The sequence below is a fragment of the Amblyraja radiata genome, chromosome 12 (assembly GCF_010909765.2).
Source record: "Amblyraja radiata isolate CabotCenter1 chromosome 12, sAmbRad1.1.pri, whole genome shotgun sequence".
NCBI classification, from domain to species: Eukaryota; Metazoa; Chordata; class Chondrichthyes; order Rajiformes; family Rajidae; genus Amblyraja; species Amblyraja radiata.
Window position 1 is genome coordinate 31,965,503 of NC_045967.1, and position 21,364 is coordinate 31,986,866.

Sequence of the window (21,364 nt, forward strand, 5' to 3'; positions counted from 1 at the left end):
TGAGGGAATGAGATGGGAATTGGCCAAGATAGACTGGCAATTGATTCTTAAAGGGTTGACGGTGGAAATGCAGTGGAAGGCATTTAAAGACTGGATGGATGAACTACAACAAAGTGCATCCATGGATAACAAGGGAAATCAGGGATAGTATCAAAACAAAAGATGAAGCATACAAATTAGTCAGAAAAAGCAGCCTACCAGAGGACTGGGAGAAATTCAGAGTCCAGCAGAGGAGGACAAAGGGCTTAATTAGGAAAGGGAAAATAGATTATGAAAGAAATCTGGCAGGCAACATAAAAACTGACTGCAAATGTTTTAATAGATATGTGAAGAGAAAAAGATTAGTTAAAACAAATGTAGGTCCCTTGCAGTCAGAAACAGGTGAATTGATCATGGGGGACAAGGACATGGCAGACCAATGGAATAACTACTTTGGTTCTGTCTTCACTAAGGAAGACATAAATAATTTGCCGGAAATAGCAGGGGACCGGGATTCAAATGAGATGGAGGAACTGAGTGAAATCCAGGTTAGTCGGGAAGTGGTGTTAGGTAAATTGAATGGATTAAAGGCCAATAAATCCCCAGGGCCGGATAAGGGCGAACCAGTGGACGTGTTATATCTGGACTTTCAGAAGGCTTTCGACAAGGTCCCACATAAGAGATTAGTATGCAAACTTAAAGCACACGGTATTGGGGGTTCGGTATTGACGTGGATAGAGAACTGGCTGGAAGACAGGAAGCAAAGAGTAGGAGTAAACGGGTCCTTTTCAGAATGGCAGGCAGTGACTAGTGGGGTACCGCAAGGATCAGTGCTGGGACTCCAGCTATTTACAATATATATTAATGATTTGGACGAGGGAATTGAATGCAACATCTCCAAGTTTGCGGATGACACAAAGCTGGGGGCAGTGTTAGCTGTGAGGAGCATGCTAGGAGGCTGCAAGGTGACGGATAGGTTGGGTGAGTGGGCAAATGCATGGCAGATGCAGTATAATGTGGATAAATGTGAGGTTATCCACTTTGGTGGCAAGAACAGGAAAGTAGACTATTATCTGAATGATGGCTGATTAGGAAAAGGGGAGATGCAACGAGACCTGGGTGTCATGGTACACCAGTCATTGAAAGTAGGCATGCAGGTGCAGTAGGCAGTGAGGCAAGCGAATGGTATGTTAGCATATGGTATGTTAGCATTCATAGCAAAACGATTTGGGTATTGGAACAGGATGGTTCTACTGCAGTTGTACAGGGCCTTGGTGAGACCACACCTGGAGTATTGTGTACAGTTTTGGTCTCCTAATCTGAGGAAAGACATTCTTGCAATAGAAGGATTAAAGAGAATGTTCACCAGACTGTTTCCTGGGATGGCAGGACATTCATATCAATAAAGACTGGATAGACTCGGCTTGTACTCGCTAGAATTTAGAAGATTGAGGAGGGATCTTATAGAAACTTACAAAATTCTTAAGGGGTTGGACTAGCTGGATGCAGGAAGATTGTTCCCGATGTTGGGGAAGTCCAGAACAAGGGGTCACAGTTTAAGGATAAGGGGGAAGTCTTTTAGGAACGAGATGAAATTTTTTTTTTCCACACAGAGAGTGGTGAATCTGTGGAATTCTCAGCCACAGAAGGTAGTTGAGGCCAGTTCATTGGCTATATTTATGAGGGAGTTAGATGTGGCCCTTTTGGCTAAAGGGATCAGGGGGCATGGAGAGAAGGCAGGTACAGGATACTGAGTTGGATGATCAGCCATGATCATATTGAATGGCGGTGCAGGCTCGAAGGGCCGAATGGCCTACTCCTGCACCTATTTTCTATGTTTCTATGATCATATTTAATGGCAGTGCTGGCTCGAAAGGCCGAATGGCTTACTCCCACACCTATTTTCTATGTTTCTATGTTTCTATGGTCAAGAAAGACCCTTCTTCAGACTAACATTTTAGGTTGGGACTCTTCTTCAGATGCCAGCAACTTCCGGGCTTCACGCAGTGACTCCCACTGCTCTGGGCTTCGTTTTCCAGGATATATTTCTAGAACCTGAAGAAAGGTCGTACCCAGAACGTCTTCGGCCTATTCCCTCCACAGATGCTGACTGATCTGGTGAGTTCCTCCAGCAGTTTATTTTTGAATAAGTACCAGTCATTTGATTTGTGTAATGCCTGCACAGTTCGCAGCTTTCGTGAAAAGTTGGGGCAGCACGGTTACGCAGCGGTAGAGTTGCTGCCTTACAGCTCCAGAGACCCAGGTTCGATCCTGACTACGTGTACCGTCTATATGGAGTTTGCATATTCACCCCGTGACCTGCGTGGGTTTTCTCTGAGATCTTCCGTTTCCTCCCAACACTCCAAGGACGTACAGGTTTGTAGGTTAATTGCCTTGGTATAAATGTTTAATTAGTGTGTGTAGGATAGTGTTAATGCACGAGAATCGTTGGTTGATGCGGACTCGATGGACCGAAGGGCCTGTTTCCACTCTATGTCTCTAAACCAAACTAAACTAAATATGTTTCTAAATGAAAATGTCTCATGCACAACAGCTCTTTTGTGCAGTTTAGTGAGTTACTGCTATAATTTTGTATTGTCTTTCAACACAAACTTTTAGAGCAAATAAAAACTAGCAGAACTGCGATAATCCAATCTTAATTCTAAAGCCACTGTTTAGTTCATTAAGAACAGGAAAAGGCTAATTAGTAGCTTTGTGAGTTTATAGTGTGTTTCAGAGCCTACACCATGATCTGATGTACAGGCAGGGACAGGAAGGATATAAACAAGAATAGCAATTGGGAAGAAAGCAGTTTGGGAATTCTCCAGAGTATCACTAAGGCTTGGGAATTTTGTCTAAAAAACTTCATCGATACTTTACAAAAAATAATTAACGTTTATGACCGTGAGCATGCAGCAGAATAATACAGTCTGGAACCTTAACATGTAAGAATACATCCCCTCACATCAATGCCAGATAAACCTAATATAAATATACCGTGAGTCTCTGGTAATGCTGCATATACAAGGGCCATGTCTACATTTCCAGAGATATACTCACACTCTCCCTTCCCTTTTTCTGCATCACACCACTACTGCCAATCCCTCCACCTCTACATCCCTTCCTCAACCCCGCTACAACAAAAATCTACTTCTAAGATCCAGCAACACATTCCTCTCGCACCTCTCGGGGCAGAAGCTAAAGTCCTTGCAGAAAGTGATGTTCTAACCCTCGAGGTTCATGTGCAAATGCTGACAAATCATGTCAGTTCTCAGACGGTATCGTGCAAGTCTGCAGACCTTTCCAAATAGCAGTATTTGTATTTTTGATGATACAATACAATTGCATTTTTCTTGCTTTATGATTTTAATGAATGCATTCATTGTTCTCAATTATTTTTGGCATAATCTGACTGCCGTGTGTGTAGTACATTTGAAAGGTTTTATGCATCTTGTCAATGCACAAGTCCCTTAATGTTTGCTGCAAAAGCGTGTTAAAGCTAATGCTGGGTAAAGGTTGTTCTTCTGTGTGTTAAATGTGTTAATTGATTTTGAAAAAGAGCTAACACCACACCAGCACTTCATCTGTATTGCTGCTGACTCCACAATCAGAGCAAACAAAACTCTCCAGAGATAAACCAAACCGCAAAGCTAGAGTCTTCCCGGCAACATTAAGAAAGTAGTTATAGCTAATCTCCAAGACAATCACAGGAGATTCCATTAAAGTTTCTTAACAAAAGAGGCATTGTCCAAATGATGCAAAAATTTCCCACAATTGTCTAGAAGAGGGAATGTACCATATGCAGCTGAGTATAGCGAGCAAAATGTAATATTGATGCTTTACTGCACTGGAATCCATAATATAATGAGCATTCACAGTATGGCATTCATCAGTGTAAACATCTTGATTCTGTGGATTTTCTCCCCATCTAAAAGTTTACAATTCATTGTGGGCTTTTCTCTGCAATTTATGCTATTTGGTTTCAATATTTTTTTTAATCCAGAGAGTATCTGGCTGCCTCCTGTTCTGATGGTGACTGCACTTACTGGATCTATTTGATTAAATGTCATTGCTCTTTGTTGATGTCTGGATTTGTTTTCTTTCTTGTGGAAAAAGCACCATCTGCCATGGGCTGATTTTTATGCAGTTGGCACTAACAATCATCCATCCCATAAAGGTATCAGAAACCAGTGATAAATTCATAGCCCATTTGATGGTTCTCAATGAATGGAAATGGTCCCCATGTGACAGAGCCTGAATATAGAAAAGGGGAAACTTGTTGCCTTAAACGTGCAATGCTCTGTACATTATTTCCTTCATGAATATGTTTTACAGTACTATTTACATTGGAATTATATTTACCCCCACTACCCATAAGGTTTTGTGTGGCTGAAAGCAACATTTATTTAAATGAAAACTGTTTAACTTCACAGGACAGCTTCAAATTACCCCGTTTGATGATCCTTTGAACATTTACTTTGCAATAAGGCAGATTCAAGGCAAATGGAAGGCAATTCAGACATGAAAGCACTGGACATGTTTCATTATTTAACCGTAATCACAATTTTAACACAGATCTACTATTAGATAATATTGTGACCATGGAGAAAGTAAATCAATCCAGCGGGAACAAAATCGCTTCACACTTGGTGGGATCACACCTGTCAGTGGCTTTTCTTACAATGTAGTATACTTGCTTCATTTAAACTACACAAGTTAAATGGATTTTAAAAAACTTTGCGTTCCACTGCAAACACCACTAAAGACTCTTCCTCATAAAAATATTTCTAAATTAATTCAGTTGTCAGTCAATTCAATGTTGTAATTGAAATACCTAATACTTATCTGAAGCCTTATCAGGAATCATATAATGTTTCTCTTTTTCTAAATTTTGGGACCCTTCCACTGAACCAATATTCTTATCTGTAATATTAACTGTTGGAATACAGTTCAAGCAAATTAAGACATTTGGTTAAAAAAAAAAAAATCAGTTGCTGGTGGGTCTCGATGGTCGGTGCCTTGGTCACTGTTTGAGAGAAAATTATGGAATGGGGGCAATGAGGAGGAGTGGTCAGTCAGCACCCCACTGTCTCTAGGTTAATTGTAACTTTGTCCTAAGATCAGTCATATCCCTAAAAACAGATTCAAATATCAAACGCCTGCATTATATATATATCTAATTCCTCACAGGATAACATCTCTGCCATAGAGAATGATGAACTGAAGATCAAACTCTTCATCTTCTACTTAGAACAAAGAAGGAATTACAGAAAATGTGATTCAGTCATAGTAGACCAATCATACACACTCAATTTTCCAACCTGTATCCCCTGTGTTTGCAGCTCCACATTGCAATTCTTACAATATGTCTTTATAGGTCTAATTTCTGCATTGAGTTTGAGATCCAGATGGTAAAATGCCTGTGTAAAGCCACACCCTCATAGTTTTGCCTTCATAGTACTGTGAGGAGTGAAGATCAAACATTGACTTGAACGATAAAGACAAGTAGAGTGGTAAAGAAGGTGTATGATATAATTTCCTTCATTGGTAGGGGCATTGAGTGCACAAGTTAGGAAGTCAAGATGCAGCTTTATTGGACAGGATAAGCTGTATCTGGAGTATTGCATGTGGTTCTGGTCGCTCCAATACAGGAAGGATATGGAGGCTTTTGAGAGGGTGCAGAAGAGATTTACCAGAATGCTGGGTAGACACAAAATGCTGGAGTAACCCAGTGGACAGGCAGCATCTCTGGAGAGAAGGAATGGATGATATTTCGGGTCGAGACCCTTCTTCAGACTGATGTAAGAGGAGTGGGGGGGAGGGGGGGGACAGAGATAGAATGTAGTTGGAGACAGTAAGACAAGTGGGAGAACTCAGAATGGGGAGTGGATGGAGAGTGAGGGTCCTTGGATGGATTTGATGGGGGAGGTAAAGGGACAGGTGTTGCATCTCCTGCGGTTGCAGAGGAAAGTATCTGGGGAGGGGGTGGTTTTAGTGGGAAGCGACGAATTGGCCAGGGAGTTGTGGAGGGAATGGTCTCTGCGGAAAGCAGAAAGGGGTGGAGACAGGAAGATGTGGCCAATAGTGGGATCCCGTTGGAAACCCCTTGGGCAACAGTGACCATAATATGGTGCAATTCTGCATTAGGATGGAGTGACACAGTTAATTCAGAGGCTAGGGTCCTGAACTTGAATAAAGGAGTCTTTGAAGGTTTGAGACGGGAATTGGCTAGGATGGACGGGCAAATTATACTTAAAGTGTTGACATTGGAGATGCAATGGCGAAGATTTAAAGACTGCAGAATTCCAGAAATTGTTCATCCCTGTCTGGCGAAAAAATAAAACTGGGAAGGCGGCTCAACCGTGGCTGACGTGGGGGAAATTTACAACTCAACAGAGTAGGACAAAGGAGTTAATTAAGATGGGGGAAAAAGAGTATCAAAGAAAGCTTGCAGGGAATACAAAAACTGACTGTAAAAGTTTATTTAGGTATGTAAAGAGGAAAAGATTAGTGAAGACGAATGTAGGTCCCTTACAGTCAGAGACAGGTGAATTTATATTGGGAAACAAGGAAATGGCAGGACAGTTAAACGAGTACTTTGGTTCTGTCTTAATTAAGGAAGACACAAACAATCTCCCGGAAATACTAGGGGTCCGAGGATCTAGTGGGAGGGAGGAACTGAAGGGAATCCACATTAGTCTGCCATGCTTCTGCCCACTCACTCAACCTATCCAAGTCACCCTGCAGCATAGCTTCCTCCTCGCAGCTCACACTGCCACCCAGCTTTGTGTCATCCGCAAACTTAGAGATGTTACATTTAATTCCCTTGTCTAAATCGTATATTGTAAACAACTGGGGTCCCAGCACCGAGCATCACTGCCTGCCATTCTGGAAAAGACCCGTTAATTGCTACTAGTTGCTTCCTGTCTGCCAACCAGTTCTCTATCCATGTCAATGCCCTATCCCCAATACCATGTGCACTAATTTTGCACACTAATCTCTTGTGTGGGACCTTGTCAAAGGCTTTTTGAATGTCCAGATATACCACATCCACTGACTCTCCCTTATCCATTCTACTTGTTACATTCTCAAAAAATTGTGTTAGGTAAACTACTGGGACTGCAAGGCTCGGTGATGGGACCGCAGCTATTTACAATATACATCAATGATTTGTATGAAGGGATTCAAAGTAACATTAGCAAAACATTAACAAAACTGAGTGGCAGTGTGAACTGTGAGGAGGATGCTATGAGAATGCAGGGTGACTTGGACAGATTGGGGGAGTGGGTAGATGCATGACAGATGAAGTTTAATGCGGATAAATGTGAGGTTATCCACTTTGGTAGCAAAAACAGGAAGGCAGATTACAATCTAAATGGTGTCAAGTTGAGAAAATGGGAAGTACAACAGGATCCGGGGGTCCTTGTTCATCAGTGTACGAAAGTAAGCATGCAGGTACAGCAGGCAGTGAAGAAAGCGAATGGCATGTTGGCCTTTATAACAAGAGGAATCGAATATAGGAGCAAAGAGGTCCTTCTGCAGTTGTACAGAGCCCTAGTGAGACCACACCTGGAGTATTGTGTGCAGTTTTGGTCCCCTAATTTGAGGAAGGACATTCTTGCTATTGAGGGAGTGCAGCATAGGTTTACAAGGTTAATTCCCGGGATGGCGGGACTGTTATATGCTGAGAGAATGGAGCAGCTGGGCTTGTACACTCTGCAGTTTAGAAGGATGAGAGGGCATCTCATTGAAACATATAAGATTGTTAAGGGTTTGGACACTCTAGAGGCAGGAAACATGTTCCCGATGTTGGGGGAGTCTGTGGAATTCTCTGCCTCAGTGGGCGGTGGAGGCAGGTTCTCAAGAGAGAGCTAGATATTGCTCTTAAAAATAGCAGAGTCAGGAGATATGGGGAGAAGGCAGGAACGGGGTACTGATTGGGGATGATCAGCCATGATCACATTGAATGGCAGTGCTGGCTCAAAGGGCCGAATGGCCTAAACTCCTGCACCTATTGTCTATTGACTAAAGGCAGATAAATCCCCAGGGCCTGATGGTTTGCATCACAGAGTACTCAAGGAGGTGGCCCTAGAAATTGTGGATGCATTGGTGATCATTTTTCAATGTTCTCTCGAATCTGGATCAGTTCCTGTGGACTTGAGGTTAGTCCATGTAGGATTGCAGGAAAAATGTTCCCGATGTTGGGCGAGTCCAGAACCAGGGGTCACAATTTAAGAATAAGGGGTAGGCCATTTAGGACTGATGAGGAAAAACTTTTTCACCCAGACAGTTGTGAATCTGTGGAATTCTCTGCCACAGAAGGCCGTGGAGGCCAATTCACTGGATGTTTTCAAGAGAAAGATTTAGTTCTCAGGGCTAACAGAATCAAGGGAAATGAGGTAAAAGCTGGAATGGGGTACTGATTGAATGGCGGTGCTGGCTCGAAGGGCCGAATGGCCTATTCCTGCACCTATATTCTATGTTTCTATGGAAACCAGAATGCTGCCTGGATTAAAGGGTATTATCTATAAGGCGAAGTTAGACAGACTTGGGTTGTTCGTTCTGAAATGCCAGAAGTCGAGGGTGGACCTTCTATCAGAAGTACAGTATATAAAATTACGATGGACAAGGTAGACATCAGAATTTTTTCCCAGGGCTGAAATCCCAAAGGCCAGAGGGCATAACTCCATTAAAGCTAGTCCCATTTGCCCCCATATCCATCTAAACCTTTCCTATTGGTGTACCCATCCGTGTTTTTTAAATACTATTGTAATACTTGCCTCAACTACCTCCTCTGACAGCTCATTCCATATAAACACTACCATCTGAGTGAAAAGGTTGCCCCTCAGGTTCATATCACCATTAATCTATGTCCTCTGGTTCTTGAATCCCCCTCCCCCACTAACTATTCTTCTCATCATTATATACACTGCTATAAGATCAGCCATGATCATATTGAATGGCGGTGCTGGCTCGAAGGGCCGAATGGCCTATTCCTGCACCTATATTCTATGTTTCTATGGAAACCAGAATGCTGCCTGGATTAAAGGGTATTATCTATAAGGCGAAGTTAGACAGACTTGGGTTGTTCGTTCTGAAATGCCAGAAGTCGAGGGTGGACCTTCTATCAGAAGTACAGTATATAAAATTACGATGGACAAGGTAGACATCAGAATTTTTTCCCAGGGCTGAAATCCCAAAGGCCAGAGGGCATAACTCCATTAAAGCTAGTCCCATTTGCCCCATATCCATCTAAATCTTTCCTATTGGTGTACCCATCCGTGTTTTTTAAATACTATTGTAATACTTGCATCAACTACCTCCTCTGACAGCTCATTCCATATAAACACCACCATCTGAGTGAAAAGGTTGCCCCTCAGGTTCATATCACCATTAATCTATGTCCTCTGGTTCTTGAATCCCCCTCCCCCACTAACTATTCTTCTCATCATTATATACACTGCTATAAGATCACTCCTCAGCCTCCTGCACTCCAAGGAATAAATTCCTGGCCTGCCTAACCTTTTCCAATAGCTCAGGCTCTTGAGTACTGGCAACATCCTTGTAAATTTCCTCTGCACTCTTTCCAGCTTAATGGCATCCTTCCTCTGGCAGGGTGACTAAACAAAACACAAAACTCCAAATGTGGCCTATTGTCCCAACTTCTATATTGTATACCCTGACTGATGATGGCCAATGTACCTAAAGCTTTCCCTATCTACCTGTGGTGGGGACTATATACCTGTACTCCTAGATACCTCTGCTCCAGGACCCTACCATTTACTCTGGATGTCCTGCCCTGGTTTGACTTCCCAAAGTGCAAAACCTTACACTTATCTGCATTAAACATCATTGGCCATTCCTCGGCCCACTTTTCCAGCTGACAACGAATGGTCCTGCTGTTACATTTGCTAACTATCTTCACTGTCTATGATACCACCTATGCGGTATGTGTGGTTCTGGAGGGTGGTGGGTGACTAGAACACGATGCCAGTTGTGGTGGTGGAGGCAGATACGATGGTGGTGTTTAAGAAGCTATTAGATTGGTTGACGGAGAGGCATGGATCATGTGGTGGCCGATGAGATTAGTTTATCTTGGCATCATATTCAGCGGAGACATTATAAGTCAAAGAGCCTGTTCCTCTGCAGTATATTTCTATGTTAAATGTTCTATGTTCTATCTGTGAAATGTACCTTTTAATTAGCATCTCCTTGATCTAAGCTTTTTTTTTTCAGGAATAGCATCTTCTCCTTGGGATTGCTGATTTCATGATCTTTTGTGATCCATATATTTAAAGGTATTTCCTATTAAACCAATGAATGAGTTTTCATTGTTATGAGCCTAATCCTCAATGATATCCATGCTTTCACATCTATCGATTACTGCACTTTTGGAAGTGAGACTATGACATAGCAAAATCTCACTGGCTTATTGCGAATCATGAATGAGAATGCTTCATCTGGCACTATTCCCTGACTTACAGAAGGCAATTCCCTGATGGACAAAGCTTTGGGAATTCTATAAGCCACCAATCCCAAAATCAAATTGGACTGCAGTGCAAAAAGACCTCCATGTATTAAACTCTTACTATTTCATGCCCTCAATGCATGTTAAGTAGGGGGAATAAAAAATGATCAAGTTGTTGAACCTTTGACAGCAAATCTACAACTCAAATTCACACAGCTGGGTGTGACGATAACATCAGGTATTTTATGATTTTGATTGACAAAATAATCTGTGAAATGCACCTGACCAAAGGACCTAAGAGGATGGCACCAATCCTGACCAGGGGATGTGATCTCATTTTAGAGAAAAATGGAGGAACAGAGCAGTGATTGAGGTATATAAAGTTATAATGGGTGGGATACAGTAGATCGTCAGAATCTCTTTGTCGGATGAGATATCCCCAACAAGAGGACATACTGTATGTTTCAGGTGAAAGGTGCTTTAAAGGGGGTTTGAGGGTATATTTGCATAGCAAGTGGTTGCTATTAGGAACTCACTTGCCAGAGGAAGAAGTGTGGAAACAAATGGATTGAATCCATATGTTTAAGAAAAATTTAGATAGGCATTTAAATAGGCAAGGCATAGAAGGATAAGGACCTAATGCAGGTAGATGGGAATAGTGTAGGATGGGCAAAAGGGTCAGCATAGTTGTGGAGGGTTGAAAAGTCCACGTCTATAGTGTACAATTCCATGACTCTATAAGTTTAATAGCCACTCTAATGGAAGGTGCTGCCTTTTAAATTGCTTGCAGTGTGTGAGCAAAGCAGTGTGATAACAGCTCGATATCCTTTAGGCTGTGTTTACTCTCCAACAATTGTCGGCAAAAACCACGTCGCAAATGACTTTTGCTGTTGCTCATGTTTGGCGGAGAGCCAAGAAAGGTTGAAGCTGCAGCTTTCTGTACACTTTACCAGCGCCACAACAAGCGGTCTGCTGATCACGCCTGGGGCAACTACACAATGTTGTTTGATGGCACTGGTGCTTACAAATAGTATTGAACTGAAGCCTTGGTCCATAATTCAGGCCATCATACCAAGATTAAATTGCTGGGCAACATTCAGAAATCTGCCTCTGCATCCAAATCTCCTGCTGTGCATCATAATTAACAGACTCAAATGCTTTTGACAAGATTAACAAAAACCATAGAGATTCTGGTGCTTTTATTATAGCATCCCCTTAATTAGGACGGTTGAGAAAATCTTGCCAGGTGCTAAAGAACCAGTCCAAACCCCACACTGAATTCTGGGAGAATCTTTACTGCCAGTTGTTTTGTTTTGTTTGATGACAGCACATGAGGTACCATGAAGGAAGGTGGAATTTGTAAATTGACCCATCTTATCCACAGGACAGCAGGCCTTGCGCATGAGGCCTGAATGAGGTATTAAAATATATTTTTACTATTCAGTCGTCAAAATACCAACAAAATGTTCAGCACAGGATTCTGGATACCAACAATCTCCTACTCCTGAGGAAGGTTAATGAAGCTAACTACAAGCACAAAACAAAAATCTCTTCTTTAGCTACTGACATCAAACCACAAGCAAAATCTAGCATCTTTGTATAAAATATGCAGTTCAAACAGTTCATAGATTGTTTATTCTGGTTTCTCTGTACAATTATGGAGGGGAAGGGTTGGTACTTTTAACCTGGTCTACCAAGGAAACTCAGTTCAAGAGTCTGACATCCACAAACAGAACTGTCCAGGCTGACTTTTATAACCTGGAAATCTGGTATGTCCTCCTTTCTCGATCATGGTTTATAGATCCCTCAGCCATGTGTATGCCATTCCCTGAACTTTTACCTTTACCTCTTTCTCCTCATCTATAACCCCCACCTGCCTCTAATGGATAGTTTCCTCACATCCCCAGCACAATTCTACGACTGAATGCATCTTCCCCTACTCCTTCAGGATTCTAAAGGATCCTGTTCCTTCTGTGGTGTCACACTCAGGGGCCGATTCTCTTCCCACAAAACCCTCTGCACCAGCTTTTCAACATCGCTAGCATCTCCATTCCCCATTGTACATGGACCAAATGCTCTTTACAGATTTACTTGTACCTACTCACGTTGAAAATACTACATTTGCTACTCATAGCACAGTCTCCTAAATGCTTGAGAACCCAAGTACTGATGAGGCATAATTTAATTCTGCGGCCCACCCTTACACTGACCTCTGACAATATTCCAGTGAAACTCGGTTGAAAACAATATTTTTAAAAGAGACATTTTACAACCTTCCTATCTCTGGATCCATTTCCACATTTTTAGATAAAGGATGACACAATGACCTAGATGGGAACAATTTCAAACTCTGGGCTGCCTGTGTAGAGTTTGCACACCATGTGAGTGTCTACTGGATGCTCCAGTTGTTTCCCACATCCCAAAGATAGGCAGGTTGGTCCGTTAAGTGGGCAACAAAAAATATCTAGGTGAGTGGAGGAATCTGGAGGGGAGTTGGAATCAACAATACAGGGAAAATTACTTTAGAGTGGGATTCTTATGGACCAATAATGAAATCCTTCAATGTTGTGAGGAAATATGAAAATAGAAAAATGGAAATAACTACACCTAACATGTAATTTTGTGCCTGTCAATGCTGGAATTGACTCTGCGGTTTTCATTTCCCACTCCTTTTTCCCCCATCCTTAGCCACTTGTTTTTTGCACCAGTCTCTTTTTGCCTTTTAATCTCTTCATTACATCATGAAGCTTCAATTTTAGGGTTTCCTCTTTTCTTTCCTGTCACTGTGTTTGTGTGCAAATGATTAAATCTTTAACTTCCAGTTCTAACAAGAACAGATCAATGGGAAATGTTTGCTCTATTTTCCTCCACAGTTGCAACATGACATTTTGTATATTTCTACTATTTTTGATTTTAATTCAAGAACACCAGGCCATGAAATTTTACTGGTTCTTGCTGCATTAGTGGTGATGATTTTATGCGTAATGAGTCTATGTGCTCCATGACTCACCATTTGTCATATTGATGATAGTTATATATTTGCTGAGTAACATAGAAGATTGTGATTGATCAGCTAAAAATATGAAATTAAAGCCCTGCATGTGAAACACCAAGATTCCTTTGAGGTTCACAGTGATTTATAAATAAAAGTCACCCTTTCTAGCATAACATTTAGAGTATGGAATCCCTTAAAACCAGTGCTATACAAACATTATGTTCATCATATGGTCTTTAGCCAGAGGGTGGGTGGTGAATCTGTAGAATTCAGTGCTGCAGATGGCCGTCACTGGGTATCTTTGCAGCAGAGATTGATTAATAAGGGCGTCAAAGGTTACAGGGAGAAGGCAGGAGAATGGGGTTGAGAGCGAAAAATACATCTGCTGTTCCTCGTGTAATGATTTGTATGACCATTATTCTGAGATTTACATGCCTATAGGTCCCCAGTTTATCCAGTGAAAGGTTGTGTGATGCAGTTCAAAGTGGCTTGGATTTGCAGTCATTGCTAATATTGGGACAATAACTGAAGAAATATAAATAAATTTGGAAGATTAGGGAGAAGAAAACTTGCCAAGATTCTTGTTCCTGAACATTATAATCAGCAACTTTTGTATATCTAACGGCACTGTGGAGAACAAAGTCACACTTGAAAGTAATGTTCCCATAGTCTAATATATGCTGACAGTCGTGGAGTAAAGGCTCAAATCAAAATAATGGCTGGTGACATGGTAGAGATTAGCCTTACTTTTGAAATTAGACATAAGAAGTAGGAAGCTTTCAAGAAGAGTGGGAATTAAATATGCCTGCAATAGAAATGCTATTCCTTAAGATTAATCACAAGGACAATTTCTATTTTCACTTAGGCAATGTTTTTTATCTGAGAAAATATTGTCATAGGTTGGTACAAATTCATTCACCTACCCTTATTTGGGACTGGAAACTGCTTATTTTGGCACGGAGGCAGGTCTGACTTCCTTTGCTACACAGTCGGCTGAAAATATAACCTATTGACTCTTGAGTACAAATAACGTTAAGAGCTTCAATCAGCTGAACACCATTCTCTCAGCATCTGTACTTAGTCAATAAAATAATGGTCAGCACTTTTTATTTGCTACTCCGTGTACAAATTAATTTAGGAAACTGTGTTGATATAATGTGTGGCTGGGGATTTTGAAACAGCTTTTAGCTCCGTTTGTGAAATGGAGTCAGTCCCAACAAAGGTAATCAAAATTAATGAAATCAGTCGTCAGTGCCAGCCCAGCAGAATTCTGAAGTTTGACACAGAGTAAAGAGGAATAATTAGATTTCACTGGTATAATGGATAAATAGTAGGAGGCCGTTAAGGGGAAAACATTCTGTGGTCAGCCACTGTCAGTACTGTTATATACAGCCTAAAAAAAAGCTGCCACCGAGCTTGTACACAGATCCTGCATCACTCAGCAGAATTATAGTGTGGGACTGATAATTTGAAATGACTTTGTTTTTTCCCCTACATGATAATTCTTCCAGGCCCATCACATCAGATTAAGCACTTTTTCTCTGGAGGTCCCTGAAATGTCATTAAATCTCAGCCTTTTTTTTCTTAACTCTTGTTTGGGGGAAACACTTGTTTATTTATTTTTGCCCCCACCTTTCCCTTGTTGGGTTTTCATCTACAGCCAGCAGCGCAGCACAGACTAGGCTATTGCCCGCTCACCACTGTCAATGCTTTGTTAATTAATGAAATGATTGTCGTAGCAGATGCTGCCATGGCTCATTCCCTAACCTTCCCACCTTGCTCCCCTCCCCACCCATATACAATGCTTACTAATGCTTACTCTAATCCAATGTTACTTGTACAAATTTGCACATGTCCAAATAGGATGCAATTACATCTATATTTTAGATGCTTCTACTTTGGAATTGGAAAAGATACGATATGAATGTAAATATATTTATTTCTATTACTAGAGTTCAAATTCTTCAATAACTATGTTACCAAGAGTGTTATCTTGCCAAATAGAAGGAAATCGCATTTCTCACACTTTTTCTGCTTGGTTTATTTGGCGCATTTAATTTTCCAGGGCAGTTACCAATGTTATATTTTTTCATCCACGCTGGTGGAGTCCACATCATAAATTTTACCACCCTTACATCCCTGATATTCTGTTTAACTTGAGGGATCTCCATGACTCCACGATGTAGGGAGCTGTGCTCTGACTGCAGGAAGTTGCTTTGCCTCATAACGCAATCCATTGCATTCAGTGTTCAATGCAAAGCCACAATGTCATATATTATTCCTTTTCTCCTTCCAGCTTTTTCTTGATTCTCTGTTCTACCACAAGTGTGATTCTCTGTTCTACCACAAGTTCTACCACATGAGGAATGCTTTCCCCACGTTGATTTTCTTCTTTAACATATATCTTTTTTTTTTCTTTTGCTCAACTCCTTGTCCCCATTATATTCTCACTTTTACCTCCATTACAGAAACTAAGAGCCTGATTTAATGCTTACTTCACATGGAGATACCGAACATTGCACTCTTTGGACTCTTCATTTTTTCCATATTTCATACTATTATATGAATTTGCTCACCCCATTTAGAATTTTGGAACACTGTCAGATTGATTCATATCATGATATTACATTAAATCCAGGTTTGATTGTCTATAAAAATGCCAAAGTTGTGACATCAGGAATTAAATTTGGTCCTGTATTAAAATACACAATATTCATATGCATGGAAATCATAAATGTATTGAAATTCAATAAGATATAATTCGAACATGACATGGAACAGATAAACAGTTTTCTGTTAATCTCCACAAGACTAAGCATGAGATTTCCAAGTTGACACAACATCACCACCTACATACTGTAAGCTGAGCTACGCTGCATCTTGGGCATAAAGCAATAGTGAAATATGCTATGGAGCTGGCAACGGACACAATGTGCAGGGTTGCAGAATAAAGGTCTCAAAATGCCAGTGAGATTTAATTACCATTGTGCATCTGACTAAAAAGCCATTTTTTTCCTTGACAAAATGAAATGGAGTTTAGCAGCCTGCCAGAGGACATTTGTTGGACATATAACTTTTGAATGTTTCTGCAGACTTCACATTAATTGTATTTCATATAACTCAACATTATTTCTTCCAGGTAGTTGTGCTATTTGCTCCAAAAATTGGTTTCAAGTCAGACAGATTTATGGAGTACGTGTGGTATAGATCGCAGCACCAAGGGTACGAAAGACCATGATCTACGTTGCAAAGTTTCTAGTTGATTCAAGAAAGATTTGAGGATTGTAAATGTGTACAGAAATAGCAACATCTTTGCACTTGAAAGCATTTCAGTATTTAACCTAAACTCCAGCGAGTACAGGCCCAGTGCCGACAAACGCTCATCATAGGTTAACCTACTCATTCCTGGGATAATTCTTGTAAACCTCCTCTGGACCCTCTCCAGAGTCAGTACATTTCCTTCCTCAGATATGGAGCCCAGAATTGCTCACAATGTTCCAAATGTGGCCTTACCAGCGCCCTATAGAGCCTCAACATTATATCCCTGTTTTTGTATACAGGCCCTCTTGAAATAAATGCTAGCATTGAGTTTGCTTTCTTTACTACTGATTCAACTTGCAGATTAACTTTTTGGGAATCCTGCACCAGCACTCCCAAGTCCCTTTGCACCTCCAATTTCTGGATTCTCACCCCATTTAGAAAATTGTTTTATTCCTCCTACCAAAATGCACGATTCCACACTTTGCTACACTATATTCCATCTGCAATTTCTTTGCCCATTCTCCCAACCTGTCCAAGTCCTTCTGCAGAGTCCCTGCTTTCTCTGTACTACCTGCCCCTCCACCTATTTTCGTATCATCCGCAAACTTTGGCACAATGTCTTCAATCCCCTCATCCAAATCATTAATATGCAACGTGAAGAGTTGTGGCCCCAGCACTGATCCTTGCGGAACTCCACTAGTCACTGGCAGCCAACCAGAAAAAGCCCCCTTTATTGCCACTCTTTGTCTTCTACCACCTTAGTCCCCAAAAGGTCGGCATTAACAAGAAAAAATGGTATGCTTCATATTTTCCTTTTTATATTAAAATATATCATAAATGTGACTATTAAAAACACACCTGATTCAACTTACATACTGTATAGAGTACAAAAGAAAATTGGCCTGTTCCACCATTTCAATAAGCGAGTTCGGTATTCCGACTGCACATGCCCAGTTCATAGGTCACTAGCTATAAAACAGTCTTGGCAACGGTGGTGCTGCATTGTGTGCAGGCTTGAGTTTTGTTCGGGGTTGGGGTTGAGGTCGGCTCTCCATCGCTGCGGGTGCTGTTGAGTTGCTGTTGGGCCGGCCCGGTCCCCTCCCCGGTGTCCCGTTCCTGTCCGGAGTGGCCCAGGGCTGGTGGGGCGGCCCCGGACTTGCAGCCACTGGCTCCAACTTGGCTCTGCCTATGGCTGGCAGCCCTCCACCTCCACGTCCACTCCCCTCCCCTCAGTCCGATACCAAGATCCTGCTGAAGATGGGCAGCCGCCGGGTTGCGGGTAATGTTGGTGATGGTGGTGCTGGTGGCAACAGCAACCTCCTCCCCCTCTCTTGCCCAGCTCCAAGCCCAGAGTCCAGGCCAGCTCTAACACCAGGTCGGGGCTGAAGGCCGTCTGCAGCGCGGCCCAGTCGAGCGCCGGACCAGAGGAGGCCGAGGCCAGGATGGCGCTCTGGCACATGCGAGGCCGGGGCCCTCACTCCTCCTCGGGGTTGTGGATGAAGTGGCAGCGGATACCTTGGCGGCAGAAGCCAGTGGTGTGCAATGTACGGCTTGTACTTGGGGTGGCGACTGAGGCCGTGGGCGATCTGGCACTTCTGTCGTGGCTGAGGCCTTGGGTGATCTGTCGTCGTAGCAGCCCATCGGAGAGCGGGTTCCTCTGGAGTTGGAGCGGGGTAGGGCTGCAGTTGGCGCTGGCTGTGGATCCTGTGAGTCTGGGGCTGCTGGTGTTGTCGGCCAGGCAGTAGAGGCGGAGGTGAGCTGGGGTTTGCGCCTCTCTGAGCTGGGCCTCGGGGCTGGTGTACCGTAGGTCCGGACGCCCCCCACCCCCCAGCCGTCCGCCCGGTCTCCTCCCCCACCCCCGGCCTCCCCTCCCCACCTGGTTACCCCCCCCCGCCTCCCACTGAAAAAAGACAAAAAATCTAACCCAAACTATATTCAATGAATCTACAGCGCATCATTCGATTTTTATTTATAGCCTACGACCTTTGACAAATCCCATGATTCCTTGCATTTTTCAGAATGCCGAACTGGCTTTTTGTCAGCCTTCTTGTTACATTTCACAATATATGGTTAAGAATTGACAGATGAGACACATCAATATACCAAAAACATATTGACCATATCATTCTAGTCAAAGAACAATGAATGATTTTTGAAAATAAAGCATTATCACTTTATGCTGCTTACAGTGTTGCATTCGATCTAATTTTCGAATTCAACCTAATCGTCAATGGAGAGTCCTGCAGCTCACTGGTCATGATGGTTATGATGATTTATACATTGAAATTGTGGATTTCTGACAAACTTGAATACTGCTACATAATTGGTGGCCTTCATTATGGTGAAATAGTTCAGGGTCTTTAATAGGTTTTCTAGGGTTCTTTAGCTATTGTTTCTGAAACAGGACGATTACCTATTTTTCAGTATCCTATGGTATTTTATTGTTCATTTCTCCATTTGCAGAAGTGCACTTTGGCACGCTTGAATGACTGCTTCCCATGGTTGCTGTATCCAACCACTGAAGAATCAAATTGCAGATTTAAAAAAAAACCTATTTAATAAAATCATTGAGCATTGTGCTAATTAGCATGTTGTGAAGAGGAAAAATCTCTGGTTGATTTTTACTCCCCCTAGGAAAAGCCCAGAAGGCTGGGGAAAGCAATCACAAGGGCATTTGTGGCCTTTATGTCTTCTCCCTGTCCAATACGATTAAATTTGGGCTTGTAGCTGTCTGGTTACATCTTCTCTTCAATGCTCATCTGTGGGTGTGGAAAGGTGATATGAGCTGTGCACATTTTTTTTGTGTGCATTCAAATGTAAGTTTCAATTTGCTGTTCTGTTATGATTGTATGTCACCAGACTTCAATCCGTTCTTTCACGTCTGCATCACACTCCTAGATCTTCTATGATTGTGCACTAACAGACAGGGTAGTGTGGAGGTGTGTCCATGGGGTAAAGACATAGAAATAATACAGTACATGATTTCTACAAAGTGGCTCTGAAAGTAATATTACCTGCAATTACTTGGTTTTATCCCCAAAACCACCCTGGAAGTGAAAAATTGTCTCACAGGGAACATGGGAACAAAATCTCAGAATAAAGAGTGCAGGAAGGAACTGCAGATGCTGGTTTAAACCGAAGATAGTGTTGTATATTTAGGACTGAGGTGAAGATTAATATGTTTATGCAGAGGGTGTATGTCTTTGACATTGTGGGAATGTGGATACCCAGTCATTGAGAATATTCAAAGCTGAGACTGAAAGATTTTTGAATGCTGAATCAGGAATATGGTGATGAGACACAAGACACAGGCACTGCCTTAATCTTTTCGAATGGCAGAGCAGGGCTAAAGGTCTGTGTAGCCTACTTTTGCTTCTACTCCTGTCCTTACTGTTTTTATCATTTACATCGTAACTAGGCGGAAAGTACAGAATAAATTACACAAGAATTAGAGGGAGGACGCAAAATACACATAATCTGTCATTCTTGCTCGAGAAAACTAAGGGTGCTGTGAACCATAAGCATAATGAAGCATTGATTTAAAAAGACAAGTTTGCCGATTAATAAAAAAAATCATGATTAGGTTATTTAATAAGTGTCCCATCTTATTTTCTCCAGCCATTTGAATACAATAGTGCCCTAGGTTGTGTATGTACTGAATAGTGTTTTCAGATGACTTCATGCAAATGAAAATGTAATTTGAAAGTCTCAGTTTCCCCAAATTTATTCAAAATAGGTTAAAAACCCAAATGACGATTGAATCATTTTATTCAACATTTGGAACTACTACACCAACTGCTGTTGCACATATCATGTGATAACGCAGCATTTAAAAACTCAGCACCCAATTGCACATTCTGTTGCCTTAAACCAGAGTCCCCCAGACTTGATTTTGCATACAATAGTCAAATTTGCCTATATTGTTCAATCTTCCATTTTGCATTCAGAGAATTAGACTTCATTTGAAATGGACCTTGAAATGCAAGCTAACTGTTGGGAAAGACCTCTTGGCTCATGAGTGACAAAAGGCCATTTCACGCTCATGAAAGAGCCCTGTATGTAATTCATCTCTGCTAGTGTTATGCCCTCTATATCCCACTATAGACACTAACAGGGTTGCTATGGGAATCTGAAAGGAACAGTTTGAATGTGCAAATGCTTTATTGCAATTCAGGGAATTTCAATATCCAGACCAAGACTTGCTCACAAACAATGACCACTTCCACTCATGTTTAACATACTTGTAAGTACTTCTATGTTGTATAGATTAGCCATTCAACTAAATCACAGTATTTCCCAGTCAGATTCTGCTATCTTTATATAATGATGATATAAAGACTAAAAATTATAGTACTCTTTCCCCTTCTGAATATTCCTCTGAAGCAGTGTTAGCTATTATGAGACAATGATATACAGAATTCAAAATAAGACTTTTGTATTCATACTCCACATTTTTGTACTATCTAATGTCCATTAAAAGTTAATGGGGTTTGTGACATACAACTTTAGAACATTCTGTACCTATATATTGCAGAATCTATAGCAGCAATTATAAAAGGTCCCAGAACTGAATGGGTGGTGAAACTTTCAGTATTGCTCACTTTTCTCATAACAAATGTAAATATTTATAAGCTCTTATTGCCACATTCTGTGTAGTCTAC

At 41.6% G+C, this 21,364-nt stretch overlaps 1 protein-coding gene across 11 annotated transcripts in view; it reads right to left on the minus strand.

Annotated features, from left to right (window-relative positions):
• The window catches only part of dach2 (dachshund family transcription factor 2), a 363,969-nt gene that overhangs the window by 11,107 nt on the left and 331,498 nt on the right, over positions 1-21,364 (minus strand). The window lies entirely within an intron of this gene.